Below are 13488 nucleotides of genomic sequence, written 5' to 3' on the forward strand. Positions count from 1 at the left end.
ACCTCCAATAGAATTCGAGTCAACTGTAAGCACATGCATACCACCAGAACTGTCACAGACGCAGATTAACCTGAAAAGGATGAGTAAGAACGGTTAGGAAAATTAATCAGTACAAGCCAACTTAATATGCTAAGCCTTAACCATTACCTGCCAGACAGAATGGAGCCATTAGACATCACTTGGGTGTTCTCATCTACATAAGCAGATGAAGTAATTGGATGTCCAATTGCATGCTTCCAGATTAGATTACCTGTTCCCTGGAATTAAAGATAACAGAATGATTAATCTACATATACTTCTTTTGAGCATATACATTTGGCCAATGTTAAGAATATTCAAGTGAAAGTGTATCAGCAGAGAATTGAAGTAGTAGGAGATCTTGAACTTTAGTTTTTAGATTATGAATGATTGATAAACTAAATGGCAGTTTCCGATAATCTGAATTGTGTTAAATTAAGAGTATGAACTGATTGTTAAATAGAATTGTAACATAAGAGTTAACTGACATGGCAATACTTGAGATGTTATTCTTAAAGGCCAGTTTGAGTTGATTTTAGACTAAGAACCAGCTACAGTGTAAGTTTCATAAGACTTGATTTTCCAAGCACAAATAAGTAATGCGATATGAGCAGGTAATTGGCTCTACTTAACAAAGAACCTGGTAACCAGAACATTATGCACAAAATGTTCAGTGAAAACAAGTATATGTAGACAACCAATCTCTGGAGCATATGAGTACCTGCATAGGATGTGAATCAATTGACTTTGGAATCAAAGTTATATTATCTAAGGCAAAATGGCAGCATGAAATATAGAGTTGCTGAATTTGCACACGTTCACTGGTTGGTGATGGTGATATTTAATTTAGTATTATTTTGTTTCTGTTTGCTTAGTCTGTTGGTGATGGTGATATTTCTAATTTAGTATTATTTTTTTTTTCTGCTTTTTAATTTACAGATCCTGACAGTAGTTCAACTACTGTCACATATTATTATGGGGGAAAATTTAGCCCAAGTAATTGTACTATTCCTTATTATATTGGTGGCGAGGTTGCTAAGTTTGACTATGTAGACTCAAGTCACATATGTTTTGCAAACTTTAATTTGTTCTGTGATAAATTAGGGTTGGTTGCTTATAAGAGATACTATAAGAAAGTAAAAATTGGTTTTCAGCTCCTAATTACAGATTCACAGTGTTTAGAGTTGGGGAGGGAGTACAGGCATGCTAGGGATATCCCTGTATATGTTGAGATGTTTGGTGACTTGGGGGTTGGTGTTGAGACATGCTTCATACCTCCATTGCCACCAAGGTTTGGCAGAAGGAGTGGAAGACCTTCCTGTGCACGTAGAAGAGATGCAGATGAGCCTATGTCAAAGAAGAAAAAAAGGGAAGAAAGGTAATGAGATGAAGCTGAAAAGACAACAGACAACAGTCAAATGCTCTAAGTGTGGCCAGGAGAAGCATAATGCAAGGACATGCCCAAAGACTGATCTATCTCAGTGGTATGAAGAACTTACAGATTTGACAGTTGAAGATGATGTATTGACAGCTGATGAAGCTTTACCAACAAAGCTAAATGTAAGGAAGAGAGGGAGGATTTCAACACAGCAATCTCAAAATAAAGTGGTTTGTTCCCAATTTTCTGATTTTTTTTTTTTTTTTGCTTCAGTTGTATTCTGCTAGTGTTGACAACTTCTTCTGATATTATTTGCAGGTGGCAGACAAAGGAAAAAATAAGGTCACTGATGAGGCTCCAATTATTTTAGCCCCAATTACTGTAAGTATTTTTATAGTTGTATTTTTGTATTTTTATAGTTGTCTTTTGTTATAGTTTTGACAGTTTGTTTCGATGTTTCTTAGGGAAAAAGGCAAAGGAAAAAAGAAGGTGACAAATGAGGCAGAAGTGATGCAAGTGGACAATGAGGCAGAAATTATTCTACCCCCAATTACTGTAAGTATTTTTATAGTTGTCTTTTTCTTAAGATTTTGTGTGTTTTCTAGTTGTCTTGTCATAGTTTATTTCGATGTATCTTAGGGGAAAGGCAAAGGAAAAGAGAAGGTGACAAATGAGTCAGAAATGATGCAAGTGGACAATGTGGCAGAAATTATTCTACCCCCAATTATTGTAAGTATTACTTTACATCTTTTTGCAGCTTTCTTTCACAATTTATTTCACACTTTTCCCTTTTCATGCAGAGCCTAGTCACCTCACAATCTGCAGAAAATGAGAATGAGATCTTCACTACACTCCAAGTGCCCAATCTAGTTTCCAACTCTCCCCAATACACTAAGGGACCTTCAATGTACACTCAACTACAGAGTGTTGGACTTCCCAGGAGTGCAACATCAAGGGTAAATATTAGAGCCCCACCTCCTATGCTTGGTAGTCAATACAGTGTCACACAGCATCCAGTCCAAGAATATTTTCCAGTTATCATGCAAGGGGGAAAAAAATTCATCACATTGCCAAACTTGCACAGCTTAAGCTCAAAAGGGCCTCCAAGAAGCAGTAGCAACAACTCATAAGAAACATAGACTTGACTTGTACATTTGGCATTTTGGATTGTTTTGTGATTTTCACTTGTTTGGCATTTTGGCATGATGTTTTGGCAGGATTTTGTACTTTTTGTGAGCCCTTTAGATTGCCATTGTTTGGCAAACATAGTCTTATTCAAACATCATGTTTTGAGGTGATCAAGTTAATATAATCATCTTTACTGTTGTTTTTAGTATATCTATTACTTAATGTTTATAGCTTATTCACATATTCACAGGTTATAACTTAAAAGACAATTTAAACATATAAACAAACAAAATGCTTACTAATCCATAAAAATAAAGTTCATGATGCTTACTAGTGTAAATTTTACATAGCAAAACAACACCATCACAGCAAAACTCCATCCATTACATAGCAAAACACCATCAATTACATAATCCTTACACAAATTACACCATTACATAGCAAAACACCATCAATTACACAATCAATTACATCAAAACTCCATTTATGCACGACTTCCTAGCATCCAAACACAAATAAAAAAAAAACCATGACAAGAAAAGCAACTTCAAGTAAAATTTCATCTTCTTTTCCATCTTTGTCTTCTCCATTTCTAGCTGATTCATCTTCCTCCCAACCCCGGAATTATAGACCTTGCTCTTGAGCACATTGGAGGATCTTCCCACTGGAAGAATCTACACCCATTATTCTACATTTCTCACCAAAAAAAAAAAAAAATTTGAGAGTATGAAAAACGAAAAAATAGAAAGAAAAAATGAACTGCTCTCTACATACCTTGTAGTCATGGCATGAATGGAATCGTCTACCTGGGTTTTGGTCAGTCCAAGATGTGCGAATGTAAGCTGGCTTACCACAATAACATTGTGTCCAACTGGGCATGGAAGACATCACGGAATCTTCGCACTGTCGGGCTCGGATCAAGGGAAATGGTGGCGGGTTGGGCTCGGAGCAAGGGAAATGGTGGCGGGTTGGGCTCGGTCGTCTTCTTCAGCTTCAGGGATGGGATTGGGAGTGTTGGGGGTTAGGGATTTTTGTCTGAGAGAAGAATACTTCGGTCGATTTCAGCGGGAGAAGATTTCTTCTTTTATTTTGGGTTTTATTTTTTGTTTTCATTTTTCTTTTGTGTTTTTTAGCTTAGTTGGCAATAATTTATCACCCCCGCCACATCAGCAAAAGCCCCAAATTCGAACCCTAATTTTTGTCCAGGTAAACATTTTCCGGTACATTTGAAAATTCCGATTGCCGGAGTCCTTCAATAGCCAAAAGAAATTTAATTCTGGGATACTATTTGCTACACCCTTAACTACAGTCCCTGAACTGCTACCCCCCTAATATACGGGGTAGTAAATGCAATTTAGCCGGTGCAAAACAGTCACTATAATCTTCTTCAATTTGGCTATACCCTTTTGCCGTTGATCTTGCCTTGCACCTTTCTAAAGAGCCATCAGGTTTGAGTTTGATTTTATATATCCATCTACAACCCACAATGTTCTTACCTTGAGGTACAGTTGAAATTTCCCAAATTTCATTCTTCTCAAATGCACTAATTTCTTGTTGCATTGCTTCTCTCCATTCTGGCTTTTCTTGTGCCTTTGAGAAACTTCTTGGTTCCTACGAAGAAGATAAACCTTCCACAAAGCAACTATGTGTATGGGTTAAAGTAATATCAGCAGGTAAGTTCATATTTTCAGTATTGTTACATATAAAGTCATCCATCCAAGCAGGTTTGATAACAGGCCTACTTGACCTTCTATGCAATATAGGCGCTTCATGTTGTGAAGTGTCTTCCTCAATAGTTTGCTTGGCAAGCTCACTCTATTGTTCTTCAGAGTCATTGCTTGATTAATGGTATGAAGAGGACACATAAGTTTAGAGTCAGAAGGATGGCAAAAGGAAAGGTATTCTCATGAAATGTCATATCTCTGGCTATGTATATATTTTCAATCTCTAAGTCCATTACTTTATACCCCTTTCTGCCATGTGTATATCCTAAGAATATGCATCTCAATGCTCTTAGTTCTAATGTTCTTTTTAAAGGTAGTATATTGGTGGCAAACACAAACAACCAAACACCTTTATATGATCATAACTAAACACTATTTTGCATAGCAATATATGGTGTTTGCCAGTTTAATATATGTGTAAGTAACTTATATATTAAGTAGGTTGCAATTAACAGAGCCTCAGTCCAAAACTTAGGTGGCATGTTTGCTTAAAACATTAAGGATCTAGCTACTTGAAGTAGGTGCTGATGCTTTCTTTCAACTCTGCCATTCTGTTGCGGTGTGTATGCACAAGTTCTTTGGTGTATAATCCTGTATTTTGGAAAAATATTTGGCATTGTTCATTAAGAGTTCAGTTCAATTATCAATTCTTATTTATTTAATTTTACTGTCAAATTGAGTGAGCACCATATTATAGAAATGTTCAAGTTTTTGTTAAGCTTGTGACTTATGTCACATCATATATGTCCAGGTAGCTCTACTAAAGTCATCAACAATAGTCAACATGTAATCACAATGGAAAATAGAGTACTCCCTATATGGTCCCCAAACATCCACATGGATTAATTCAAATGATGATTTAGTCTTTGATTCACTTGAAGGAACAAAAAATCTATGCTGTTTTGCTAGGGACAAACTTCACAATTCATTTGATCAACTGCTTTGTTGTTGTCCAATTGTAGGTGTTATAGTACATCAACTAGCATGTCCTAGTCTATTATGCTAGAGATAACTATTTTTCATACAATGCACTTTAGACTTCTGCCTATTGCCTGAAACAGCAGGTTCCTCAGCATTATTGACAGTATCAATAGCCTTATTCTTGCCTTTGGGTATGGTTCTTTATCTAGGACATATAGTCTACCTTCTTGTCTACCTACTGCCACCACTTGGTTAGTCTGAGGGTCATGCACAATGTAATTCTGGTGTGTGAAGGTTATGCTAAGATGTCTATCCTTGCAAAGTTTGCTTACTGATAATAGGTTATAACTAAAAGTGGGAACAATAGAACATGCATAAGGATAATATCTTTTGATGTTTGAACATTTCCAGCAAATTTAACTCTGTGCATTGTCCTATTAGGTAGTCTTATTATTGCTTCAGTTTTAAGAGGTTTTAAAGAATCAATGCTGTAGCATTTGCACACATATGGGCTGATGCTCCACTATCAATAATCCACAAGTCACTACATTTAATTATAGTTTTAGTAAGAGTTAAAGCAGTACCTGCAAAATCCTTTAGGTCAGCAAACTTAGAACACTGCTGATTAAAGTCTTGTCTTTGCGAGGCTTTCTGCACTTCTGTCGTTATAAGGTCTGAAAGGGTGCCTTGTAGATTGCTATAACCCTTTTCCAGCTGCACGTTCAATGCCCTCACATTGGGCAATCTATCATTTTTTCTTTTTGTACTATGTGAGGTTCCTATACCATTCTGGAAATCCATTTAATTCAAAGTAGGTCTCCTTTGAGTGACCAGATTTCTTACAGTGCTCGCAATGTAGTAGCCTTTTATCTGTGAAGATTTCTTTCTTGGCAGCTCCTCTGCTGGGGAATTGCTTTCTTGTTTCTCCAGCTTGTGCAACCATAACACCTTCTCTGTCAATTGCAGTTATGCCTGAATAAAACCTATCTTTGTTTCTCAACTCGTAGTACCATAGAGTATGCCTTCCCAACAGTGGGAAGTGGATCCATTAACAGGACTTGATTTCTTACTTGGTCATAGGCATCACTTAGTCCCATTAGGAATTGCATCAATTTGTTTGATGCTATTCTTTCTGACAATTTCTTGCTAGCTTCACAAGTCCACAAAGGCAGAGGATCCAAACTTGTTAGCTCATCCCATAATTTCTTCAATCTTGTAAAGTAAACTGCTACAGACATATTTCCTTGAGAAATTGAAGCAATTTTCCTTTGAATTTGATAGAGTAAGGGCCCATTACTTTCACCAATCCTTGATTCAAGTTCGAGCCACAAGGCCCTGGCAGACTCATCATAAAGAAAAACTGTTGATATGTCCTTTAATATAGAATTCAAGATCTAATACACAACCATGTAGTCATTTCTCCGTCATTGTTCTATTGCGTTCTTGTCATCTATAAGCTTATGACAGGATCCCAAACCAAAATTCTCAACTTCCTCTTCCACTCTTAAAGGCTATTTTTTTTTCCTAATTCTATTCGTAGTAATCGGTAAAGCTTTTAAAAATGTTTGAATATTCTTCAATTCTTCATTCGAAGAGATCACAAAATATTTTATACACATACTCAACGGATTTTATGTTGGGTGCAATTCGGGCTCGGCCAGCAACCCAAGACCTCCACCGTCTATGTGGCCATCTTGCACTCTCACTATGAACAACGAAGAGACTCTCACGTCTCTGCATCAATATATCATGAGCGTCAATTGGTGCATGAAAGCAATGGTAGTGGTCTTGATGTTTCGGATTTTCTGTCCTACATTGATATGAGTCACATTATCGTGATTGTGTACTAATGCGATGTGAGTCAATAAGTGTCTTATTGTACGAGATATTATATACTTTTTTCTGATTTTGTATGAGTAACATGTTTTTGTCTTGAAAAGCTAAGGAGATAAGGTATTGAAATTTATAAAACGTTCAAAATCCTCATCTGCAATTAATATGAAATGTTTGCTTACAACATGTACAAAAATATATCATCAAAGTATGATAAAAGATCTTTAATGATGTCTTGAAAAGCTAAAGTTCACGTTTATTAAAATATATCAGACACTTGAAAATCAGTACAAACAAGTAATCGAATTAATAAAATACTATATGTATGGTGCATAGAATCCCACATTGGTCCAACATGAGTCAGATGGAGCACATCAAAAAATATTTTATTTCCAAAAGTATAGAGTTATAAATTATTGTATTTTAAAAAATATACGAAGGTAAATTGCTATTTAATTTTTTATAAAAGAATAATTTGTTAATTTATAATATCCAATGTGAATTACTTGCATTATGTATATATATATATATATTTACATGAAGGGCGGGGTGGGGGTTAGGGAAGGGTGAGTTATGTTATTTAAATTAATTTTTCAATTAAAATAATCATGCTTAGCAAGATTACGGGATGTGAGGAAACCAATTATAGTAGAATTATGAACTCACAATACACATTATTTGGAAAGATGAAAGTTGGAAAATCACCATGAATTCTTTATTCATTCCATGTGACACTTATAATTATTGGACATAATTCGTCTCAATTATACGTACCACGCATGTGACCACTAACCAATTATTTGACATGATTGGTCTTAATTATGCCGCTTAAATGCAATTTTCTGTAATGTAAATATCAAATAGTGACAAAATAAGGACCATATAAATAGGGGTAACAATTAAATGCAATTACTGTAATGTACATATCAGGTAATGACAAAATAAGGACCCTATTAATATAAATAGGGGTAACAATTAAATACAATTACTGTAATGTACATATCAGGTAGTGAGAAAACAAGGACCATATAAATAGGGGTAACAATATATTTCTTCTATTTTTCTGAATGAGCACAACTGATGCCTCTGATCAATCATGGGTCATTTTGCTCTTTTGATGATAAAGTTGTTTTAATCCATTCTCATGCTCTTAGTCAAACACAACATGTTTGGTTTGACCGCTTTGCCACCTGGAATTTCAAGTCTTCGATTTTAAGAACTTCCTCCAACCACACTACCACAGCAGATAGTTCGCAGGTGCTTGGCTCCTTCAGCAACAATCAGCACAACCCTATTTGATTTCCTACCATAGGGCGCAAAGATACTCCAGAATTAATAGAGACTTAATAAAAGTTTTGGGTGGACAGTCTCCTCAAGGTTTTTCCTAGGATGTCTAGGTCTTATAATGATGGAGTTTGCTTCAAATGTCTCTATCTCTCCTCAAGAAATTTTCAAGAACATTATCATTAAATTTTATAATGACATATTATAACAATAATATTGGCATTCTGCTTGTCATTTGTATTATTAACTTTTAAAGTAACTTCTTTGATCAATAAGAACAAAAGTCATTCCTTGAATGCTTTCCAAATCGTATTTATGTGTCAAACTTTAACTTGTTGTTTAGTAAACAGCCCTCCTATATATCGGCATGGTTCTTCACTAGTAGTCGTCCTTTTCAGAACACTACTATCCATTTATAGTCATTGTCGTCTGTATATACTACCAATTTATTTTCATCATGTGGGATAGCAAGTTTTTGGCAGGTTATTGCAAAATTGTTTTAACTCATGAACCATTTGAGTGTGAATTTGTACTCATTTCCACTTTGAACTTTCTGTTTTTTTCAAAAATGGTCGAAAATCCTTTATGTATCTTTCAAGATCATTAATAAAGATACTTGCAAAGTCAACAACTCCCAAGAAGCTTTAAAGTTACTTCTTGTCTTTATGAATATCAGGAATATTACAAATTCTTTCTACAATGTGTTCCTGCAATTTAATACCTATTTTGTCAATAAGAATTCCTGGTAAGCCTCCAGTACCACGTGGTTGTGGTCATGGCCGCAGTTGTGGCCTGCCACTTCAGCAGCACGGTCTAATGCTTCCCAAGTTAGGGAAGCAATCTTTCGACCACCCTCATCACCTGACACAGCTGGGCCGTCAGCTGCCCCGCAGACTCCAAATGATGCTGAACCATTTGGTGTGGCACTGGCAGTTGAGGAGGCTGGATAGCAGTCTACCACACCAGCGGCTGCTCCAGCACCACCACCACCACTAGCAGTCCCCTTACCATCAGCGCGCCAATATATCAGCCTCGATGACGCTAGGTAAATTTGTTTATAAATATTTTGTAGTATTATTTTATCTTAAAAGTTACTAATTAACATGTCCTTTCAGGCCTGACAGCCGCTTCCACGAGTGTATCAATGCAGTGGTACGAGGACACTTTCCCCACTCGTGGCCATATCTGAGGCAGGTGCCGCCAAAAAACACCAATATTTCTGGTTTGAGAGCATGAAAATAATATAATTAAATTTTTTTCATATTATCTTATAATCAAAATTGTTTAATGAATTTTACTAATATTTTGTTTAATTTTCTTATTGTAGATGACCTACTGGTGGGACTATGACGATGAGTCCATGTTCCGGCTCTTTCACATGTGGACCGAAAAGTACATCCAAGAGACGTTCTACGCCTCCCGATCAAGCCTGGTCAAGCCACTTTGGCTGGCCAACGACGTACGGCTCCAACTCTAAGAGTATTGGGCCAACGAGGACTTCCAACATGAGTTCTCGAAAAATAAGGCGAATAGGGCAGCGAACCCCATGGCGTCTTCGACTTTGCATCACGAGGGATCTTTCTCTGTTGGCATGCACAAGGGGAAGTTGGTAAGTACATTATAGTACATTTATAGGTGTATCATTATTTTATACATATTACGGTAGCTGTTTTATTCTTCTACAGGAGATAGAGCTCGATCGGCCTTCCAAGCAGATGGAACTATTCGCTAGATGCTACAAGAAGGACGGCGGCTGAGGTGGCCGTAATTACCTTACTAATATTGTTTTTCTTTTAAAATAATAATTCTTGATTAAAAGTACTGATAATGTTATTTATTTTGCAGGAGTCGTTCCAGAAGCTGATGGAGGATCATCAGCCTCTGCCTACAGCATATGACCACCATACCCCACCGAATCGGATGCTTCGGTGGCAATGACCAAGTAGCAGATGTGGTTGGCTATAATCGGGGGCAAAAACAAGGATCGTGTGTTCGGTCTTGGTTACAAGGCCCACTTCTCCAGCCGGACATGCACATCACCATCGCTACCCACACCGACACTGCTAGCTCCACAACCAAACCCAACCATGGAGGACCGCATCGGTCGGCTCGAGACAATGATGGTCGACATGATGACCATGATGAGGGAGATGCAGGCCAGTTCTTTGATTGTGGGACCGTCACAGCAGACCTCCTCCACTACCGCCCCAGCACAACCTCATACAGAACCCCAGTCGCCTAACGACGATGAGATAGACGACGCTGATGAGGAGGGTTTAAATTTTATAATCGAATAATATTTTATATTAAAATAATATTTTTTTCTAATTATTCATGTTTCACTCAATGGCTTTGCCGGTCATCACCAACATCTCAATTATAATATTTTTTTCTCGATATCACACAACACACAGCTCGTATAATACTCCATAATCACTAATACCACACAACACACAGCTCGTATGATATCCCATCTCCAATCGAAGCATACAGCATACAGCTCGTATGATATCCCATCTCCAATCGAAGCATACAACACACAGCTCGTCTGATATGCACATCATCTCCATTGATCAATGACAGCCGCACAATTCGTCACTTATCATATCATCATAAGTCAATGCAATATGCCCACTCCCAGTTAGGTAAGCCATTTTTTATTCTAATTCACAACAACAATATCATTAACTTCATCATTCAATTCTATTTAATAATTATTTTCTCATCAATAGTTCTCTCATTTGATTTCATTCACCAATCAATTATACAATCACATAATCATTCATCTTACGTTTGTATAATACACCACATACAAATATATAATCACAATTTTACAGATATCAAGGTAACCCAACAAATAGTCAACGATCAAATATATAAACAACCAATATATAATATCCACATACATAATTATATACATATATATATTCAAGTTCACAATCAAATATGTAACAACCAATATATATAATATCTACATATATAAATATATCATATATATAAATCCAATTAGCCATAATTACCTCAAGTATCAAACGGTTACGTTAGTAGAAGGTGCTACTCAACCTTCTCCTTTATCCTTGCGTCCTATAGTAAATTTATATATATATATATATATAATTATCAATATATTGTAAATATCGTTAATTTTAGATAAAATGTTATATAATATTAATATATTTTCTACCAATTTTTAAATATTCTATTTATATCGAAATTCAATCCTCCACTCCATTTTCTTTTAAATAACTACACTTCCTAAACTTTTCAAGTATATATTTAATTTATAAATTTGTTCATAAGAGCTCATTTTATCAAGCCCTCATATTTTTATAAGTACCTTTCTCTGTAACATCCCTGAGTTAAACTATTACAAATATCTTAGTTTTCTTTTAAATAACAATAATATTTCTCAAATATAATTTTCTAATATTTCTTAAATATAATTTTCAAATATTCCTATAACTTCTCTATCAACTTCTGGCTGCTATAGAAAAATATTCCTATAATTTCCAAATCAATAGGGGTATTTTGGGGTTTTAAAAGTTTGTCATGAGTGGTTTTTATAATTTATGAAAATATACGGATGATTTGTGTAAAAAGACAATAAATAAGGGGTGTAAATGTAATTATCAAATGTTAAATGAAGGAAATAGTACCTTACCATCAATATAAGTAGCCCAAAAACGAGCTGTGGCCCGATCATAGGGATCAGAAGGGAGGATTGCGGGTCCAGAAGCCCAAACTTCATCTACATACTGAAAAATGATGAGTGATTCACAAACGGGCCTATCGGCATGGATAAGAACTGGAACTTTCTTGTAAACAGAGTTTGATATAAGAAGGAGATCACTCTTAGCCATCAAAAGATCTTCCTCTTGATACTCATACTCAACAGATTTGATGTTGAGTGCAATTCGGGCCCGCATGGCATACGGGCTCGACCAGCAACCCAAGACCTTCACCTTCTCTGTGGCCATTCTTGCACTCTCACTATGAACAACGAAGATCAGACTCTCACGACTTTAAATGCAGAAGAAATTACTTGCTGCATTGGTGCATGAAAGCAATGGTCGTGGTCTTCTGTCCCATTTTGATACGACTCAAATTATTGTGATTGTGTGTTAATGTGGCGCATGAGTCGATTGACAGCCCATTATGTGAAGTATTATTTATTTTGATTTTGTATGATTTACATTTTTTTTTTTTTTTGAAAAGTCACGTTGCTAATTAGGAGATGAGGCATCGCTCAAAATCCTCGTCTATAATTGATGTGAAATGCTTGTCTATATCACGTACGTTTCAAAATAAATCATCAAAGTATGACGAAAGATCTCTGACTTATTGTTTTGGGCATGAGAAGAGCTGCATTGAAGGTTGACAACTCGTTCAATGTCGCCTTTCTTGTTCATATTTTTATGTTTTAATTCGAGATTGCCCAACTTTGAAATGAATAGAGCGGATTAAGAACCACATAGTATTGATTTTTTTTATTATGGGTCCCACTTGAAATGTTGTAAGAACAAGAGCCGTAAACATAGTCTTGATATTGTATATGGTTTATTGATTTTCAGTGTGAATCGCAGTTGCAAGCCATGGCATGTAAAATGATTCTTTGTCAAATTCAACCAATTACATAAATATATAACGACTAATGAGCTCTCGCAATTCAATTTGAAATCAATAAATGCCAATCACATACACACTGCACTACTGGATGGCAGATTATGGAATATTATAGAAATTTAATTAAGGACTGATCAAATACATATTATTTTTTTAGTCATTTCTAGTCAGACTTTGATATTATTTTCACGAAAAAAGACACGTAATCTTTTTCAATAATATATTAATTATGGAATCGATGAAAGGAATAATATTGAGATTTTTGTAACACGTGCTTGTCATCGGTGAGGAGAAAGTTTGTGTCTCTTATCATGTTGTGCTTGTCATCGATGAGCTTCTCTTTTGTCATAAATGGAGAACAATTTAGTTATATTTGGTCACAGAGAGGGGTTCTTCAAGGGCGTCTCTCCATATTTTTACAGATTATGTTCGGAGCTTTTTAATGTGTTACTTAAGGATGTTAAATGTCGGGGTATTATTCAAGGTTCATTTGTGGCTCAAGGTGTTCCAAAAATTTCTCACTTATTTTTTGTAGATGATTATATCATTTTTTATAATATTTCACACTACAAAAGAAGG

The sequence above is a fragment of the Sesamum indicum genome, linkage group LG8 (genome assembly GCF_026168435.1).
Source record: "Sesamum indicum cultivar Baizhima isolate 11 linkage group LG8, ASM2616843v1, whole genome shotgun sequence".
NCBI classification, from domain to species: domain Eukaryota; kingdom Viridiplantae; phylum Streptophyta; class Magnoliopsida; order Lamiales; family Pedaliaceae; genus Sesamum; species Sesamum indicum.